This window comes from Gadus chalcogrammus, chromosome 22, assembly GCF_026213295.1.
Source record: "Gadus chalcogrammus isolate NIFS_2021 chromosome 22, NIFS_Gcha_1.0, whole genome shotgun sequence".
NCBI lineage: Eukaryota > Metazoa > Chordata > Actinopteri > Gadiformes > Gadidae > Gadus > Gadus chalcogrammus.
This window is the reverse complement of record NC_079433.1, coordinates 17,235,704-17,250,170: the sequence shown is the minus strand read 5'-3', so window position 1 is coordinate 17,250,170 and position 14,467 is coordinate 17,235,704. Positions and strand designations below refer to the sequence as shown.

General features: G+C 39.5%; 34 non-coding genes across 34 annotated transcripts; all 34 read right to left on the bottom strand.

Annotated features, from left to right (window-relative positions):
* Positions 1-382: 382 nt before the first annotated feature.
* trnay-gua (transfer RNA tyrosine (anticodon GUA)) lies at positions 383-470 on the bottom strand. Its single transcript is given in 2 exon segments — positions 383-418; positions 434-470. It is a non-coding gene; the product is annotated as a tRNA-Tyr (tRNA).
* Positions 471-809: 339 nt separating this feature from the next.
* trnay-gua (transfer RNA tyrosine (anticodon GUA)) lies at positions 810-897 on the bottom strand. The gene is given in 2 exon segments: positions 810-845; positions 861-897. It is a non-coding gene; the product is annotated as a tRNA-Tyr (tRNA).
* Positions 898-1,236: 339 nt separating this feature from the next.
* On the bottom strand, positions 1,237-1,324 carry trnay-gua (transfer RNA tyrosine (anticodon GUA)). Its single transcript is given in 2 exon segments — positions 1,237-1,272; positions 1,288-1,324. It is a non-coding gene; the product is annotated as a tRNA-Tyr (tRNA).
* Positions 1,325-1,662: 338 nt separating this feature from the next.
* Positions 1,663-1,750, bottom strand: trnay-gua (transfer RNA tyrosine (anticodon GUA)). Its single transcript is given in 2 exon segments — positions 1,663-1,698; positions 1,714-1,750. It is a non-coding gene; the product is annotated as a tRNA-Tyr (tRNA).
* Positions 1,751-2,089: 339 nt separating this feature from the next.
* Positions 2,090-2,177, bottom strand: trnay-gua (transfer RNA tyrosine (anticodon GUA)). The gene is given in 2 exon segments: positions 2,090-2,125; positions 2,141-2,177. It is a non-coding gene; the product is annotated as a tRNA-Tyr (tRNA).
* Positions 2,178-2,515: 338 nt separating this feature from the next.
* Positions 2,516-2,603, bottom strand: trnay-gua (transfer RNA tyrosine (anticodon GUA)). The gene is given in 2 exon segments: positions 2,516-2,551; positions 2,567-2,603. It is a non-coding gene; the product is annotated as a tRNA-Tyr (tRNA).
* Positions 2,604-2,941: 338 nt separating this feature from the next.
* trnay-gua (transfer RNA tyrosine (anticodon GUA)) lies at positions 2,942-3,029 on the bottom strand. The gene is given in 2 exon segments: positions 2,942-2,977; positions 2,993-3,029. It is a non-coding gene; the product is annotated as a tRNA-Tyr (tRNA).
* Positions 3,030-3,368: 339 nt separating this feature from the next.
* trnay-gua (transfer RNA tyrosine (anticodon GUA)) lies at positions 3,369-3,456 on the bottom strand. Its single transcript is given in 2 exon segments — positions 3,369-3,404; positions 3,420-3,456. It is a non-coding gene; the product is annotated as a tRNA-Tyr (tRNA).
* A 338-nt stretch (positions 3,457-3,794) lies between these two features.
* Positions 3,795-3,882, bottom strand: trnay-gua (transfer RNA tyrosine (anticodon GUA)). Its single transcript is given in 2 exon segments — positions 3,795-3,830; positions 3,846-3,882. It is a non-coding gene; the product is annotated as a tRNA-Tyr (tRNA).
* Positions 3,883-4,220: 338 nt separating this feature from the next.
* Positions 4,221-4,308, bottom strand: trnay-gua (transfer RNA tyrosine (anticodon GUA)). Its single transcript is given in 2 exon segments — positions 4,221-4,256; positions 4,272-4,308. It is a non-coding gene; the product is annotated as a tRNA-Tyr (tRNA).
* A 338-nt stretch (positions 4,309-4,646) lies between these two features.
* On the bottom strand, positions 4,647-4,734 carry trnay-gua (transfer RNA tyrosine (anticodon GUA)). Its single transcript is given in 2 exon segments — positions 4,647-4,682; positions 4,698-4,734. It is a non-coding gene; the product is annotated as a tRNA-Tyr (tRNA).
* Positions 4,735-5,073: 339 nt separating this feature from the next.
* Positions 5,074-5,161, bottom strand: trnay-gua (transfer RNA tyrosine (anticodon GUA)). The gene is given in 2 exon segments: positions 5,074-5,109; positions 5,125-5,161. It is a non-coding gene; the product is annotated as a tRNA-Tyr (tRNA).
* A 338-nt stretch (positions 5,162-5,499) lies between these two features.
* Positions 5,500-5,587, bottom strand: trnay-gua (transfer RNA tyrosine (anticodon GUA)). Its single transcript is given in 2 exon segments — positions 5,500-5,535; positions 5,551-5,587. It is a non-coding gene; the product is annotated as a tRNA-Tyr (tRNA).
* A 338-nt stretch (positions 5,588-5,925) lies between these two features.
* On the bottom strand, positions 5,926-6,013 carry trnay-gua (transfer RNA tyrosine (anticodon GUA)). The gene is given in 2 exon segments: positions 5,926-5,961; positions 5,977-6,013. It is a non-coding gene; the product is annotated as a tRNA-Tyr (tRNA).
* Positions 6,014-6,351: 338 nt separating this feature from the next.
* On the bottom strand, positions 6,352-6,439 carry trnay-gua (transfer RNA tyrosine (anticodon GUA)). The gene is given in 2 exon segments: positions 6,352-6,387; positions 6,403-6,439. It is a non-coding gene; the product is annotated as a tRNA-Tyr (tRNA).
* A 338-nt stretch (positions 6,440-6,777) lies between these two features.
* Positions 6,778-6,865, bottom strand: trnay-gua (transfer RNA tyrosine (anticodon GUA)). The gene is given in 2 exon segments: positions 6,778-6,813; positions 6,829-6,865. It is a non-coding gene; the product is annotated as a tRNA-Tyr (tRNA).
* A 338-nt stretch (positions 6,866-7,203) lies between these two features.
* Positions 7,204-7,291, bottom strand: trnay-gua (transfer RNA tyrosine (anticodon GUA)). Its single transcript is given in 2 exon segments — positions 7,204-7,239; positions 7,255-7,291. It is a non-coding gene; the product is annotated as a tRNA-Tyr (tRNA).
* A 339-nt stretch (positions 7,292-7,630) lies between these two features.
* trnay-gua (transfer RNA tyrosine (anticodon GUA)) lies at positions 7,631-7,718 on the bottom strand. The gene is given in 2 exon segments: positions 7,631-7,666; positions 7,682-7,718. It is a non-coding gene; the product is annotated as a tRNA-Tyr (tRNA).
* Positions 7,719-8,056: 338 nt separating this feature from the next.
* trnay-gua (transfer RNA tyrosine (anticodon GUA)) lies at positions 8,057-8,144 on the bottom strand. The gene is given in 2 exon segments: positions 8,057-8,092; positions 8,108-8,144. It is a non-coding gene; the product is annotated as a tRNA-Tyr (tRNA).
* Positions 8,145-8,482: 338 nt separating this feature from the next.
* Positions 8,483-8,570, bottom strand: trnay-gua (transfer RNA tyrosine (anticodon GUA)). The gene is given in 2 exon segments: positions 8,483-8,518; positions 8,534-8,570. It is a non-coding gene; the product is annotated as a tRNA-Tyr (tRNA).
* Positions 8,571-8,909: 339 nt separating this feature from the next.
* On the bottom strand, positions 8,910-8,997 carry trnay-gua (transfer RNA tyrosine (anticodon GUA)). The gene is given in 2 exon segments: positions 8,910-8,945; positions 8,961-8,997. It is a non-coding gene; the product is annotated as a tRNA-Tyr (tRNA).
* Positions 8,998-9,334: 337 nt separating this feature from the next.
* Positions 9,335-9,422, bottom strand: trnay-gua (transfer RNA tyrosine (anticodon GUA)). The gene is given in 2 exon segments: positions 9,335-9,370; positions 9,386-9,422. It is a non-coding gene; the product is annotated as a tRNA-Tyr (tRNA).
* Positions 9,423-9,760: 338 nt separating this feature from the next.
* trnay-gua (transfer RNA tyrosine (anticodon GUA)) lies at positions 9,761-9,848 on the bottom strand. Its single transcript is given in 2 exon segments — positions 9,761-9,796; positions 9,812-9,848. It is a non-coding gene; the product is annotated as a tRNA-Tyr (tRNA).
* A 338-nt stretch (positions 9,849-10,186) lies between these two features.
* On the bottom strand, positions 10,187-10,274 carry trnay-gua (transfer RNA tyrosine (anticodon GUA)). The gene is given in 2 exon segments: positions 10,187-10,222; positions 10,238-10,274. It is a non-coding gene; the product is annotated as a tRNA-Tyr (tRNA).
* Positions 10,275-10,613: 339 nt separating this feature from the next.
* trnay-gua (transfer RNA tyrosine (anticodon GUA)) lies at positions 10,614-10,701 on the bottom strand. Its single transcript is given in 2 exon segments — positions 10,614-10,649; positions 10,665-10,701. It is a non-coding gene; the product is annotated as a tRNA-Tyr (tRNA).
* A 338-nt stretch (positions 10,702-11,039) lies between these two features.
* On the bottom strand, positions 11,040-11,127 carry trnay-gua (transfer RNA tyrosine (anticodon GUA)). The gene is given in 2 exon segments: positions 11,040-11,075; positions 11,091-11,127. It is a non-coding gene; the product is annotated as a tRNA-Tyr (tRNA).
* A 338-nt stretch (positions 11,128-11,465) lies between these two features.
* trnay-gua (transfer RNA tyrosine (anticodon GUA)) lies at positions 11,466-11,553 on the bottom strand. The gene is given in 2 exon segments: positions 11,466-11,501; positions 11,517-11,553. It is a non-coding gene; the product is annotated as a tRNA-Tyr (tRNA).
* A 338-nt stretch (positions 11,554-11,891) lies between these two features.
* trnay-gua (transfer RNA tyrosine (anticodon GUA)) lies at positions 11,892-11,979 on the bottom strand. The gene is given in 2 exon segments: positions 11,892-11,927; positions 11,943-11,979. It is a non-coding gene; the product is annotated as a tRNA-Tyr (tRNA).
* Positions 11,980-12,317: 338 nt separating this feature from the next.
* Positions 12,318-12,405, bottom strand: trnay-gua (transfer RNA tyrosine (anticodon GUA)). The gene is given in 2 exon segments: positions 12,318-12,353; positions 12,369-12,405. It is a non-coding gene; the product is annotated as a tRNA-Tyr (tRNA).
* Positions 12,406-12,532: 127 nt separating this feature from the next.
* On the bottom strand, positions 12,533-12,620 carry trnay-gua (transfer RNA tyrosine (anticodon GUA)). The gene is given in 2 exon segments: positions 12,533-12,568; positions 12,584-12,620. It is a non-coding gene; the product is annotated as a tRNA-Tyr (tRNA).
* Positions 12,621-12,957: 337 nt separating this feature from the next.
* On the bottom strand, positions 12,958-13,046 carry trnay-gua (transfer RNA tyrosine (anticodon GUA)). The gene is given in 2 exon segments: positions 12,958-12,994; positions 13,010-13,046. It is a non-coding gene; the product is annotated as a tRNA-Tyr (tRNA).
* A 339-nt stretch (positions 13,047-13,385) lies between these two features.
* trnay-aua (transfer RNA tyrosine (anticodon AUA)) lies at positions 13,386-13,478 on the bottom strand. Its single transcript is given in 2 exon segments — positions 13,386-13,421; positions 13,437-13,478. It is a non-coding gene; the product is annotated as a tRNA-Tyr (tRNA).
* A 333-nt stretch (positions 13,479-13,811) lies between these two features.
* trnay-gua (transfer RNA tyrosine (anticodon GUA)) lies at positions 13,812-13,899 on the bottom strand. Its single transcript is given in 2 exon segments — positions 13,812-13,847; positions 13,863-13,899. It is a non-coding gene; the product is annotated as a tRNA-Tyr (tRNA).
* A 338-nt stretch (positions 13,900-14,237) lies between these two features.
* Positions 14,238-14,325, bottom strand: trnay-gua (transfer RNA tyrosine (anticodon GUA)). Its single transcript is given in 2 exon segments — positions 14,238-14,273; positions 14,289-14,325. It is a non-coding gene; the product is annotated as a tRNA-Tyr (tRNA).
* Positions 14,326-14,467: the final 142 nt, after the last annotated feature.

Sequence of the window (14,467 nt, the reverse complement as noted above, 5' to 3'; positions counted from 1 at the left end):
CATTACACTACAGTCCACCGCTCTACCAACTGAGCTATCGAAGGTTAAGTTTCCCTGAGTAATTGAGAGAGAATCTACTAAATAAACTGGAAACGACATTGTCTGATTGAACATTTTCCATTTCTTCCCCAAATGATAATTCCTCAAAGTGGTTTTGCACTTCTATGAATTAACTTCTAGACAGAGTTGAACCAGCGACCAAAATATTTCAGACTCTTTTCATTACAGCCCTCTGCCCCACCAACTGCGCTTTCGAAGGTTGAGTGGTCTTGCGTAATTGAGAGAATACCGAAATATGTCTATTGGTAACGACTTTCTCTGATTAACTACCATTCATCATGAAATGATACTTCCTCAAAGTGGTTTTGCAACTCTATAAAATTCCTTCGAGCCGGAGTTGAACCAGCGACCTAAGGATTACAGACTCATTTCACTACAGTCCTCCGCTCTACCAACTGAGCTATCTAAAGTATAGATACCCAGAGTAATTGAGAGACAATCTACTAAATAAACTGGAAACGACATTCTCTGATTGAACATTTTCCATTTCTTCCGCAAATGATAATTCCTCAAAGTGGTTTTGCACTTATATTAATTAACTTCTAGCCGGAGTTGAACCAGCGACCAAAATATTTCAGACCCTTTTCATTACAGTCCTCTGCCCCACCAACTGCGCTATCGAATGTTGAGTGGTCTTGCGTAATTGAGAGAATACCAAAATTTGACTATTGGTAACGACTTTCTCTGATTAACTACCATTTCTTCATGAAATGATACGTCCTCAAAGTGGTTTTGCAACTCTATAATATTCCTTCGAGCCGGAGTTGAACCAGCGACCTAAGGATTTCAGACTCATTTCACTACAGTCCTCCGCTCTACCAACTGAGCTATCGAAAGACCAGATAAATTCAGTAATTGAGAGTACATTTACTAAATAAACTGGATACGACTATCTCTGATTGAATATTTGCCATTTCTTCCCCAAATGATAATTCCTCAAAGTAGTTTTGCCCTTCTATAAATGACCTTCTAGCCGGAGTTGAACCAGCGACCAAAGGATTTCAGAGTCTTTTCATAACAGTCCTCTGCCCCACCAACTGTGCTTTCGAAGGTTGAGTGGTCTTGCGTAATTGAGAGAATACCTAAATATGCCTATTGATAACGACTTTCTCAGATTAACTGCCATTTCTTCATGAAATGATACGTCCTCAAAGTGGTTTTGCAACTCTATAAAATTCCTTCGAGCCGGAGTTGAACCAGCGACCTAAGGATTTCAGACTCATTTCACTACAGTCCTCCGCTCTACCAACTGAGCTATCGATGGTTAAGTATCCCTGAGTAATTGAGAGACAATCTACTAAATAAACTGGAAACGACATTCTCTGATTGAACATTTTCCATTTCTTCCCCAAATGATAATTCCTCAAAGTGGTTTTGCACTTCTATGAATTAACTTCTAGCCGGAGTTGAACCAGCGACCAAAATATTTCAGGCTCTTTTCATTACAGTCCTCTGCCCCACCAACTGCGCTATCGAATGTTGAGTGGTCTTGCGTAATTGAGAGAATACCTAAATATGCCTATTGGTAACGACTTTCTCTGATTAACTACCCTTCATCATGAAATGATACTTCCTCAAAGTGGTTTTGCAACTCTATAAAATTCCTTCGAGCCGGAGTTGAACCAGCGACCTAAGGATTTCAGACTCATTTCACTACAGTCCTCCGCTCTACCAACTGAGCTATCGAAGGGTGAGATGAATTCAGTAATTGAGAGTACATATACTAAATAAACTGGATACGACTATCTCTGATTGAATATTTGCCATTTCTTCCCCAAATGATAATTCCTCAAAGTAGTTTTGCCCTTCTATAAATGACCTTCTAGCCGGAGTTGAACGAGCGACCAAAGGATTTCAGAGTCTTTTCATTACAGTCCTCTGCCCCACCAACTGTGCTTTCGAAGGTTGAGTGGTCTTGCGTAATTGAGAGAATACCTAAATATGCCTATTGATAACGACTTTCTCAGATTAACTACCATTTCTTCATGAAATGATACGTCCTCAAAGTGGTTTTGCAACTCTATAAAATTCCTTCGAGCCGGAGTTGAACCAGCGACCTAAGCATTTCAGACTCATTACACTACAGTCCTCCGCTTTACCAACTGAGCTATCGAAGGTTAAGTTTCCTTGAGTAATTGAGAGAGAATCTACTAAATAAACTGGAAACGACATTGTCTGATTGAACATTTTCCATTTCTTCCCCAAATGATAATTCCTCAAAGTGTTTTTGCACTTCTATGAATTAACTTCTAGCCAGAGTTGAACCAGCAACCAAAATATTTCAGACTCTTTTCATTACAGCCCTCTGCCCCACCAACTGCGCTTCCGAAAGTTGAGTGGTCTTGCGTAATTGAGAGAATACCGAAATATGTCTATTGGTAACGACTTTCTCTGATTAACTACCATTCATCATGAAATGATACTTCCTCAAAGTGGTTTTGCAACTCTATAAAATTCCTTCGAGCCGGAGTTGAACCAGCGACCTAAGGATTTCAGACTCATTTCACTACAGTCCTCCGCTCTACCAACTGAGCTATCGAAGGTTAATATTTCCTGAGTAATTGAGAGACAATCTACTTAATAAACTGGAAATGACATTCTCTGATTGAACATTTTCCATTTCTTCCCCAAATGATAATTCCTCAAAGTGGTTTTGCACTTCTATGAATTAACTTCTAGCCAGAGTTGAACCAGCGACCAAAATATTTCAGACTCTTTTCATTACAGCCCTCTGCCCCACCAACTGCGCTTTCGAAGGTTGAGTGGTCTAACGTAATTGAGAGAATACCTAAATATGCCTATTGGTAACGACTTTCTCTGATAAACTACCATTCATCATGAAATTATAATTCCTCAAAGTGGTTTTGCAACTCTATAAAATTCCTTCGAGCCGAATTTGAACCAGCGACCTAAGGATTTCAGACTCATTTCACTACAGTCCTCCGCTCTACCAACTGAGCTATCGAAGGGTGAGATGAATTCAGTAATTGAGAGTACATATACTAAATAAACTGGATACGACTATCTCTGATTGAATATTTGCCATTTCTTCCCCAAATGATAATTCCTCAAAGTAGTTTTGCCCTTCTATAAATGACCTTCTAGCCGGAGTTGAACGAGCGACCAAAGGATTTCAGAGTCTTTTCATTACAGTCCTCTGCCCCACCAACTGTGCTTTCGAAGGTTGAGTGGTCTTGCGTAATTGAGAGAATACCTAAATATGCCTATTGATAACGACTTTCTCAGATTAACTACCATTTCTTCATGAAATGATACGTCCTCAAAGTGGTTTTGCAACTCTATAAAATTCCTTCGAGCCGGAGTTGAACCAGCGACCTAAGCATTTCAGACTCATTACACTACAGTCCTCCGCTATACCAACTGAGCTATCGAAGGTTAAGTTTCCCTGAGTAATTGAGAGAGAATCTACTAAATAAACTGGAAACGACATTGTCTGATTGAACATTTTCCATTTCTTCCCCAAATGATAATTCCTCAAAGTGTTTTTGCACTTCTATGAATTAACTTCTAGCCAGAGTTGAACCAGCAACCAAAATATTTCAGACTCTTTTCATTACAGCCCTCTGCCCCACCAACTGCGCTTCCGAAAGTTGAGTGGTCTTGCGTAATTGAGAGAATACCGAAATATGTCTATTGGTAACGACTTTCTCTGATTAACTACCATTCATCATGAAATGATACTTCCTCAAAGTGGTTTTGCAACTCTATAAAATTCCTTCGAGCCGGAGTTGAACCAGCGACCTAAGGATTTCAGACTCATTTCACTACAGTCCTCCGCTCTACCAACTGAGCTATCGAAGGTTAATATTTCCTGAGTAATTGAGAGACAATCTACTTAATAAACTGGAAATGACATTCTCTGATTGAACATTTTCCATTTCTTCCCCAAATGATAATTCCTCAAAGTGGTTTTGCACTTCTATGAATTAACTTCTAGCCAGAGTTGAACCAGCGACCAAAATATTTCAGACTCTTTTCATTACAGCCCTCTGCCCCACCAACTGCGCTTTCGAAGGTTGAGTGGTCTAACGTAATTGAGAGAATACCTAAATATGCCTATTGGTAACGACTTTCTCTGATAAACTACCATTCATCATGAAATTATAATTCCTCAAAGTGGTTTTGCAACTCTATAAAATTCCTTCGAGCCGGATTTGAACCAGCGACCTAAGGATTTCAGACTCATTTCACTACAGTCCTCCGCTCTACCAACTGAGCTATCGAAGGTATAATTTCCCAGAGTAATTGAGAGACAATCTACTAAATAAAATGGATACGACATTCTCTGATTGAACATTTTCCATTTCTACCCCAAATGATAATTCCTCAAAGTGGTTTTGCACTTCTATGAATTAACTTCTAGCCGGAGTTGAACCAGCGACCAAAATATTTCAGGCTCTTTTCATTACAGTCCTCTGCCCCACCAACTGCGCTTTCGAATGTTGAGTGGTCTTGCGTAATTGAGAGAATACCTAAATATGCCTATTGGTAACGACTTTCTCTGATTAACTACCATTCATCATGAAATGATACTTCCTCAAAGTGGTTTTGCAACTCTATAAAATTCCTTCGAGCCGGAGTTGAACCAGCGACCTAAGGATTTCAGACTCATTTCACTACAGTCCTCCGCTCTACCAACAGAGCTATCGACGGCTAAGTTGAATTCAGTAATTGAGAGTACATATACTAAATAAACTGGATACGACTATCTCTGATTGAATATTTGCCATTTCTTCCCCAAATGATAATTCCTCAAAGTGGTTTTGCACTTCTATGAATTAACTTTTAGCCGGAGTTGAACCAGCGACCAAAATATTTCAGACTCTTTTCATTACAGCCCTCTGCCCCACCAACTGCGCTTTCGAAGGTTGAGTGGTCTTGCGTAATTGAGAGAATACCTAAATATGCCTATTGATAACGACTTTCTCAGATTAACTACCATTTCTTCATGAAATGATACGTCCTCAAAGTGGTTTTGCAACTCTATAAAATTCCTTCGAGCCGGAGTTGAACCAGCGACCTAAGGATTTCAGACTCATTTCACTACAGTCCTCCGCTCTACCAACTGAGCTATCGAAGCTTAATATTTCCTGAGTAATTGAGAGACAATCTACTTAATAAACTGGAAATGACATTCTCTGATTGAACATTTTCCATTTCTTCCCCAAATGATAATTCCTCAAAGTGGTTTTGCACTTCTATGAATTAACTTCTAGCCAGAGTTGAACCAGCGACCAAAATATTTCAGACTCTTTTCATTACAGCCCTCTGCCCCACCAACTGCGCTTTCGAAGGTTGAGTGGTCTAACGTAATTGAGAGAATACCTAAATATGCCTATTGGTAACGACTTTCTCTGATAAACTACCATTCATCATGAAATTATACTTCCTCAAAGTGGTTTTGCAACTCTATAAAATTCCTTCGAGCCGGATTTGAACCAGCGACCTAAGGATTTCAGACTCATTTCACTACAGTCCTCCGCTCTACCAACTGAGCTATCGAAGGTAAAGGTTACCAGAGTAATTGAGAGACAATCTACTAAATAAAATGGAAACGACATTCTCTGATTGAACATTTTCCATTTCTACCCCAAATGATAATTCCTCAAAGTGGTTTTGCACTTCTATGAATTAACTTCTAGCCGGAGTTGAACCAGCGACCAAAATATTTCAGGCTCTTTTCATTACAGTCCTCTGCCCCACCAACTGCGCTTTCGAATGTTGAGTGGTCTTGCGTAATTGAGAGAATACCTAAATATGCCTATTGGTAACGACTTTCTCTGATTAACTACCATTCATCATGAAATGATACTTCCTCAAAGTGGTTTTGCAACTCTATAAAATTGCTTCGAGCCGGAGATGAACCAGCGACCTAAGGATTTCAGACTCATTTCACTACAGTCCTCCACTCTACCAACTGAGCTATCGAAGGGGAAGATGAATTCAGTAATTGAGAGTACATATACTAAATAAACTGGATACGACTATCTCTGATTGAATATTTGCCATTTCTTCCCCAAATGATAATTCCTCAAAGTGGTTTTGCACTTCTATGAATTAACTTCTAGCCAGAGTTGAACCAGCGACCAAAATATTTCAGACTCTTTTCATTACAGCCCTCTGGCCCACCAACTGCGCTTTCGAAGGTTGAGTGGTCTTGCGTAATTGAGAGAATACCGAAATATGTCTATTGGTAACGACTTTCTCTGATTAACTACCATTCATCATGAAATGCTACTTCCTCAAAGTGGTTTTGCAACTCTATATAATTCCTTCGAGCCGGATTTGAACCAGCGACCTAAGGATTTCAGACTCATTTCACTACAGTCCTCCGCTCTACCAACTGAGCTATCGAAGGTTATTATTTCCTGAGTAATTGAGAGACAATCTACTTAATAAACTGGAAATGACATTCTCTGATTGAACATTTTCCATTTCTTCCCCAAATGATAATTCCTCAAAGTGGTTTTGCACTTCTATGAATTAACTTCTAGCCAGAGTTGAACCAGCGACCAAAATATTTCAGACTCTTTTCATTACAGCCCTCTGCCCCACCAACTGCGCTTTCGAAGGTTGAGTGGTCTTGCGTAATTGAGAGAATACCGAAATATGTCTATTGGTAACGACTTTCTCTGATTAACTACCATTCATCATGAAATGATACTTCCTCAAAGTGGTTTTGCAACTCTATAAAATTCCTTCGAGCCGGAGTTGAACCAGCGACGTAAGGATTTCAGACTCATTTCACTACAGTCCTCCGCTCTACCAACTGAGCTATCGAAGGTTAATATTTCCTGAGTAATTGAGAGACAATCTACTTAATAAACTGGAAATGACATTCTCTGATTGAACATTTTCCATTTCTTCCCCAAATGATAATTCCTCAAAGTGGTTTTGCACTTCTATGAATTAACTTCTAGCCAGAGTTGAACCAGCGACCAAAATATTTCAGACTCTTTTCATTACAGCCCTCTGCCCCACCAACTGCGCTTTCGAAGGTTGAGTGGTCTAACGTAATTGAGAGAATACCTAAATATGCCTATTGGTAACGACTTTCTCTGATAAACTACCATTCATCATGAAATTATAATTCCTCAAAGTGGTTTTGCAACTCTATAAAATTCCTTCGAGCCGGATTTGAACCAGCGACCTAAGGATTTCAGACTCATTTCACTACAGTCCTCCGCTCTACCAACTGAGCTATCGAAGGGTGAGATGAATTCAGTAATTGAGAGTACATATACTAAATAAACTGGATACGACTATCTCTGATTGAATATTTGCCATTTCTTCCCCAAATGATAATTCCTCAAAGTAGTTTTGCCCTTCTATAAATGACCTTCTAGCCGGAGTTGAACGAGCGACCAAAGGATTTCAGAGTCTTTTCATTACAGTCCTCTGCCCCACCAACTGTGCTTTCGAAGGTTGAGTGGTCTTGCGTAATTGAGAGAATACCTAAATATGCCTATTGATAACGACTTTCTCAGATTAACTACCATTTCTTCATGAAATGATACGTCCTCAAAGTGGTTTTGCAACTCTATAAAATTCCTTCGAGCCGGAGTTGAACCAGCGACCTAAGCATTTCAGACTCATTACACTACAGTCCTCCGCTATACCAACTGAGCTATCGAAGGTTAAGTTTCCCTGAGTAATTGAGAGAGAATCTACTAAATAAACTGGAAACGACATTGTCTGATTGAACATTTTCCATTTCTTCCCCAAATGATAATTCCTCAAAGTGTTTTTGCACTTCTATGAATTAACTTCTAGCCAGAGTTGAACCAGCAACCAAAATATTTCAGACTCTTTTCATTACAGCCCTCTGCCCCACCAACTGCGCTTCCGAAAGTTGAGTGGTCTTGCGTAATTGAGAGAATACCGAAATATGTCTATTGGTAACGACTTTCTCTGATTAACTACCATTCATCATGAAATGATACTTCCTCAAAGTGGTTTTGCAACTCTATAAAATTCCTTCGAGCCGGAGTTGAACCAGCGACCTAAGGATTTCAGACTCATTTCACTACAGTCCTCCGCTCTACCAACTGAGCTATCGAAGGTTAATATTTCCTGAGTAATTGAGAGACAATCTACTTAATAAACTGGAAATGACATTCTCTGATTGAACATTTTCCATTTCTTCCCCAAATGATAATTCCTCAAAGTGGTTTTGCACTTCTATGAATTAACTTCTAGCCAGAGTTGAACCAGCGACCAAAATATTTCAGACTCTTTTCATTACAGCCCTCTGCCCCACCAACTGCGCTTTCGAAGGTTGAGTGGTCTAACGTAATTGAGAGAATACCTAAATATGCCTATTGGTAACGACTTTCTCTGATAAACTACCATTCATCATGAAATTATAATTCCTCAAAGTGGTTTTGCAACTCTATAAAATTCCTTCGAGCCGGATTTGAACCAGCGACCTAAGGATTTCAGACTCATTTCACTACAGTCCTCCGCTCTACCAACTGAGCTATCGAAGGGTGAGATGAATTCAGTAATTGAGAGTACATATACTAAATAAACTGGATACGACTATCTCTGATTGAATATTTGCCATTTCTTCCCCAAATGATAATTCCTCAAAGTAGTTTTGCCCTTCTATAAATGACCTTCTAGCCGGAGTTGAACGAGCGACCAAAGGATTTCAGAGTCTTTTCATTACAGTCCTCTGCCCCACCAACTGTGCTTTCGAAGGTTGAGTGGTCTTGCGTAATTGAGAGAATACCTAAATATGCCTATTGATAACGACTTTCTCAGATTAACTACCATTTCTTCATGAAATGATACGTCCTCAAAGTGGTTTTGCAACTCTATAAAATTCCTTCGAGCCGGAGTTGAACCAGCGACCTAAGCATTTCAGACTCATTACACTACAGTCCTCCGCTATACCAACTGAGCTATCGAAGGTTAAGTTTCCCTGAGTAATTGAGAGAGAATCTACTAAATAAACTGGAAACGACATTGTCTGATTGAACATTTTCCATTTCTTCCCCAAATGATAATTCCTCAAAGTGTTTTTGCACTTCTATGAATTAACTTCTAGCCAGAGTTGAACCAGCAACCAAATATTTCAGACTCTTTTCATTACAGCCCTCTGCCCCACCAACTGCGCTTCCGAAAGTTGAGTGGTCTTGCGTAATTGAGAGAATACCGAAATATGTCTATTGGTAACGACTTTCTCTGATTAACTACCATTCATCATGAAATGATACTTCCTCAAAGTGGTTTTGCAACTCTATAAAATTCCTTCGAGCCGGAGTTGAAACAGCGACCTAAGGATTTCAGACTCATTTCACTACAGTCCTCCGCTCTACCAACTGAGCTATCGAAGGTTAATATTTCCTGAGTAATTGAGAGACAATCTACTTAATAAACTGGAAATGACATTCTCTGATTGAACATTTTCCATTTCTTCCCCAAATGATAATTCCTCAAAGTGGTTTTGCACTTCTATGAATTAACTTCTAGCCAGAGTTGAACCAGCGACCAAAATATTTCAGACTCTTTTCATTACAGCCCTCTGCCCCACCAACTGCGCTTTCGAAGGTTGAGTGGTCTAACGTAATTGAGAGAATACCTAAATATGCCTATTGGTAACGACTTTCTCTGATAAACTACCATTCATCATGAAATTATAATTCCTCAAAGTGGTTTTGCAACTCTATAAAATTCCTTCGAGCCGGATTTGAACCAGCGACCTAAGGATTTCAGACTCATTTCACTACAGTCCTCCGCTCTACCAACTGAGCTATCGAAGGTATAATTTCCCAGAGTAATTGAGAGACAATCTACTAAATAAAATGGATACGACATTCTCTGATTGAACATTTTCCATTTCTACCCCAAATGATAATTCCTCAAAGTGGTTTTGCACTTCTATGAATTAACTTCTAGCCGGAGTTGAACCAGCGACCAAAATATTTCAGGCTCTTTTCATTACAGTCCTCTGCCCCACCAACTGCGCTTTCGAATGTTGAGTGGTCTTGCGTAATTGAGAGAATACCTAAATATGCCTATTGGTAACGACTTTCTCTGATTAACTACCATTCATCATGAAATGATACTTCCTCAAAGTGGTTTTGCAACTCTATAAAATTCCTTCGAGCCGGAGTTGAACCAGCGACCTAAGGATTTCAGACTCATTTCACTACAGTCCTCCGCTCTACCAACTGAGCTATCGAAGGCTAAGTTGAATTCAGTAATTGAGAGTACATATACTAAATAAACTGGATACGACTATCTCTGATTGAATATTTGCCATTTCTTCCCCAAATGATAATTCCTCAAAGTGGTTTTGCACTTCTATGAATTAACTTTTAGCCGGAGTTGAACCAGCGACCAAAATATTTCAGACTCTTTTCATTACAGCCCTCTGCCCCACCAACTGCGCTTTCGAAGGTTGAGTGGTCTTGCGTAATTGAGAGAATACCTAAATATGCCTATTGATAACGACTTTCTCAGATTAACTACCATTTCTTCATGAAATGATACGTCCTCAAAGTGGTTTTGCAACTCTATAAAATTCCTTCGAGCCGGAGTTGAACCAGCGACCTAAGGATTTCAGACTCATTTCACTACAGTCCTCCGCTCTACCAACTGAGCTATCGAAGCTTAATATTTCCTGAGTAATTGAGAGACAATCTACTTAATAAACTGGAAATGACATTCTCTGATTGAACATTTTCCATTTCTTCCCCAAATGATAATTCCTCAAAGTGGTTTTGCACTTCTATGAATTAACTTCTAGCCAGAGTTGAACCAGCGACCAAAATATTTCAGACTCTTTTCATTACAGCCCTCTGCCCCACCAACTGCGCTTTCGAAGGTTGAGTGGTCTAACGTAATTGAGAGAATACCTAAATATGCCTATTGGTAACGACTTTCTCTGATAAACTACCATTCATCATGAAATTATACTTCCTCAAAGTGGTTTTGCAACTCTATAAAATTCCTTCGAGCCGGATTTGAACCAGCGACCTAAGGATTTCAGACTCATTTCACTACAGTCCTCCGCTCTACCAACTGAGCTATCGAAGGTAAAGGTTACCAGAGTAATTGAGAGACAATCTACTAAATAAAATGGAAACGACATTCTCTGATTGAACATTTTCCATTTCTACCCCAAATGATAATTCCTCAAAGTGGTTTTGCACTTCTATGAATTAACTTCTAGCCGGAGTTGAACCAGCGACCAAAATATTTCAGGCTCTTTTCATTACAGTCCTCTGCCCCACCAACTGCGCTTTCGAATGTTGAGTGGTCTTGCGTAATTGAGAGAATACCTAAATATGCCTATTGGTAACGACTTTCTCTGATTAACTACCATTCATCATGAAATGATACTTCCTCAAAGTGGTTTTGCAACTCTATAAAATTGCTTCGAGCCGGAGATGAACCAGCGACCTAAGGATTTCAGACTCATTTCACTACAGTCCTCCACTCTACCAACTGAGCTATCGAAGGGGAAGATGAATTCAGTAATTGAGAGTACATATACTAAATAAACTGGATACGACTATCTCTGATTGAATATTTGCCATTTCTTCCCCAAATGATAATTCCTCAAAGTGGTTTTGCACTTCTATGAATTAACTTCTAGCCAGAGTTGAACCAGCGACCAAAATATTTCAGACTCTTTTCATTACAGCCCTCTGGCCCACCAACTGCGCTTTCGAAGGTTGAGTGGTCTTGCGTAATTGAGAGAATACCGAAATATGTCTATTGGTAACGACTTTCTCTGATTAACTACCATTCATCATGAAATGCTACTTCCTCAAAGTGGTTTTGCAACTCTATATAATTCCTTCGAGCCGGATTTGAACCAGCGACCTAAGGATTTCAGACTCATTTCACTACAGTCCTCCGCTCTACCAACTGAGCTATCGAAGGTTATTATTTCCTGAGTAATTGAGAGACAATCTACTTAATAAACTGGAAATGACATTCTCTGATTGAACATTTTCCATTTCTTCCCCAAATGATAATTCCTCAATGTGGTTTTGCACTTCTATGAATTAACTTCTAGCCAGAGTTGAACCAGCGACCAAAATATTTCAGACTCTTTTCATTACAGCCCTCTGCCCCACCAACTGCGCTTTCGAAGGTTGAGTGGTCTTGCGTAATTGAGAGAATACCGAAATATGTCTATTGGTAACGACTTTCTCTGATTAACTACCATTCATCATGAAATGATACTTCCTCAAAGTGGTTTTGCAACTCTATAAAATTCCTTCGAGCCGGAGTTGAACCAGCGACGTAAGGATTTCAGACTCATTTCACTACAGTCCTCCGCTCTACCAACTGAGCTATCGAAGGACCAGTTAAATTCAGTAATTGAGAGTACATTTACTAAATAAACTGGATACGACTATCTCTGATTGAATATTTGCCATTTCTTCCCCAAATGATAATTCCTCAAAGTAGTTTTGCCCTTCTATAAATGACCTTCTAGCCGGAGTTGAACCAGCGACCTAAGGATTTCAGACTCATTTCACTACAGTCCTCCGCTCTACCAACTGAGCTATCGAAGGTTAAGTTTCCCTGAGTAATTGAGAGACAATCTACTAAATAAACTGGAAACGACATTCTCTGATTGAACATTTTCCATTTCTTCCCCAAATGATAATTCCTCAAAGTGGTTTTGCACTTCTATGAATTAACTTCTAGCCGGAGTTGAACCAGCGACCAAAATATTTCAGGCTCTTTTCATTACAGTCCTCTGCCCCACCAACTGCGCTATCAAATGTTGAGTGGTCTTGCGTAATTGAGAGAATACCTAAATATGCCTATTGGTAACGACTTTCTCTGATTAACTACCATTCATCATGAAATGATACTTCCTCAAAGTGGTTTTGCAACTCTATAAATTTCCTTCGAGCCGGAGTTGAACCAGCGACCTAAGGATTTCAGACTAATTTCACTACAGTCCTCCGCTCTACCAACTGAGCTATCGAAGAACCAGATAAATTCAGTAATTGAGAGTACATTTACTAAATAAACTGGATACGACTATCTCTGATTGAATATTTGCCATTTCTTCCCCAAATGATAATTCCTCAAAGTAGTTTTGCCCTTCTATAAATGACCTTCTAGCCGGAGTTGAACCAGCGACCAAAGGATTTCAGAGTCTTTTCATTACAGTCCTCTGCCCCACCAACTGTGCTTTCGAAGGTTGAGTGGTCTTGCGTAATTGAGAGAATACCTAAATATGCCTATTGATAACGACTTTCTCAGATTAACTACCATTTCTTCATGAAATGATACGTCCTCAAAGTGGTTTTGCAACTCTATAAAATTCCTACGAGCCGGAGTTGAACCAGCGACCTAAGGATTTCAGACTCATTTCACTATAGTCCTCCGCTCTACCAACTGAGCTATCGAATGTTAAGATTCCCTGAGTAATTGAGAGACAATCTACTAAATAAACTGGAAATGACATTCTCTGATTGAACATTTTCCATTTCTTCCCCAAATGATAATTCCTCAAAGTGGTTTTGCACTTCTATGAATTAACTTCTAGCCAGAGTTGAACCAGCAACCAAAATATTTCAGACTCTTTTCATTACAGCCCTCTGCCCCACCAACTGCGCTTCCGAAGGTTGAGTGGTCTTGCGTAATTGAGAGAATACCGAAATATGTCTATTGGTAACGACTTTCTCTGATTAACTACCATTCATCATGAAATGATACTTCCTCAAAGTGGTTTTGCAACTCTATAAAATTCCTTCGAGCCGGAGTTGAACCAGCGACCTAAGGATTTCAGACTCATTTCACTACAGTCCTCCGCTCTACCAACTGAGCTATCAAAGGTTAAGATTCCCTGAGTAATTGAGAGACAATCTACTAAATAAACTGGAAATGACATTCTCTGATTGAACATTTTCCATTTCTTCCCCAAATGATAATTCCTCAAAGTGGTTTTGCACTTCTATGAATTAACTTCTAGCCAGAGTTGAACCAGCGACCAAAATATTTCAGACTCTTTTCATTACAGCCCTCTGCCCCACCAACTGCGCTTTCGAAGGTTGAGTGGTCTTGCGTAATTGAGAGAATACCGAAATATGTCTATTGGTAACGACTTTCTCTGATTAACTACCATTCATCATGAAATGATACTTCCTCAAAGTGGTTTTGCAACTCTATAAAATTCCTTCGAGCCGGAGTTGAACCAGCGACCTAAGGATTTCAGACTCATTTCACTACAGTCCTCCGCTCTACCAACTGAGCTATCGAAGGCCCAGATAAGTTCAGTAATTGAGAGTACATTTACTAAATAAACTGGATACGACTATCTCTGATTGAATATTTGCCATTTCTTCCCCAAATGATAATTCCTCAAAGTAGTTTTGCCCTTCTATAAATGACCTTCTAGCCGGCG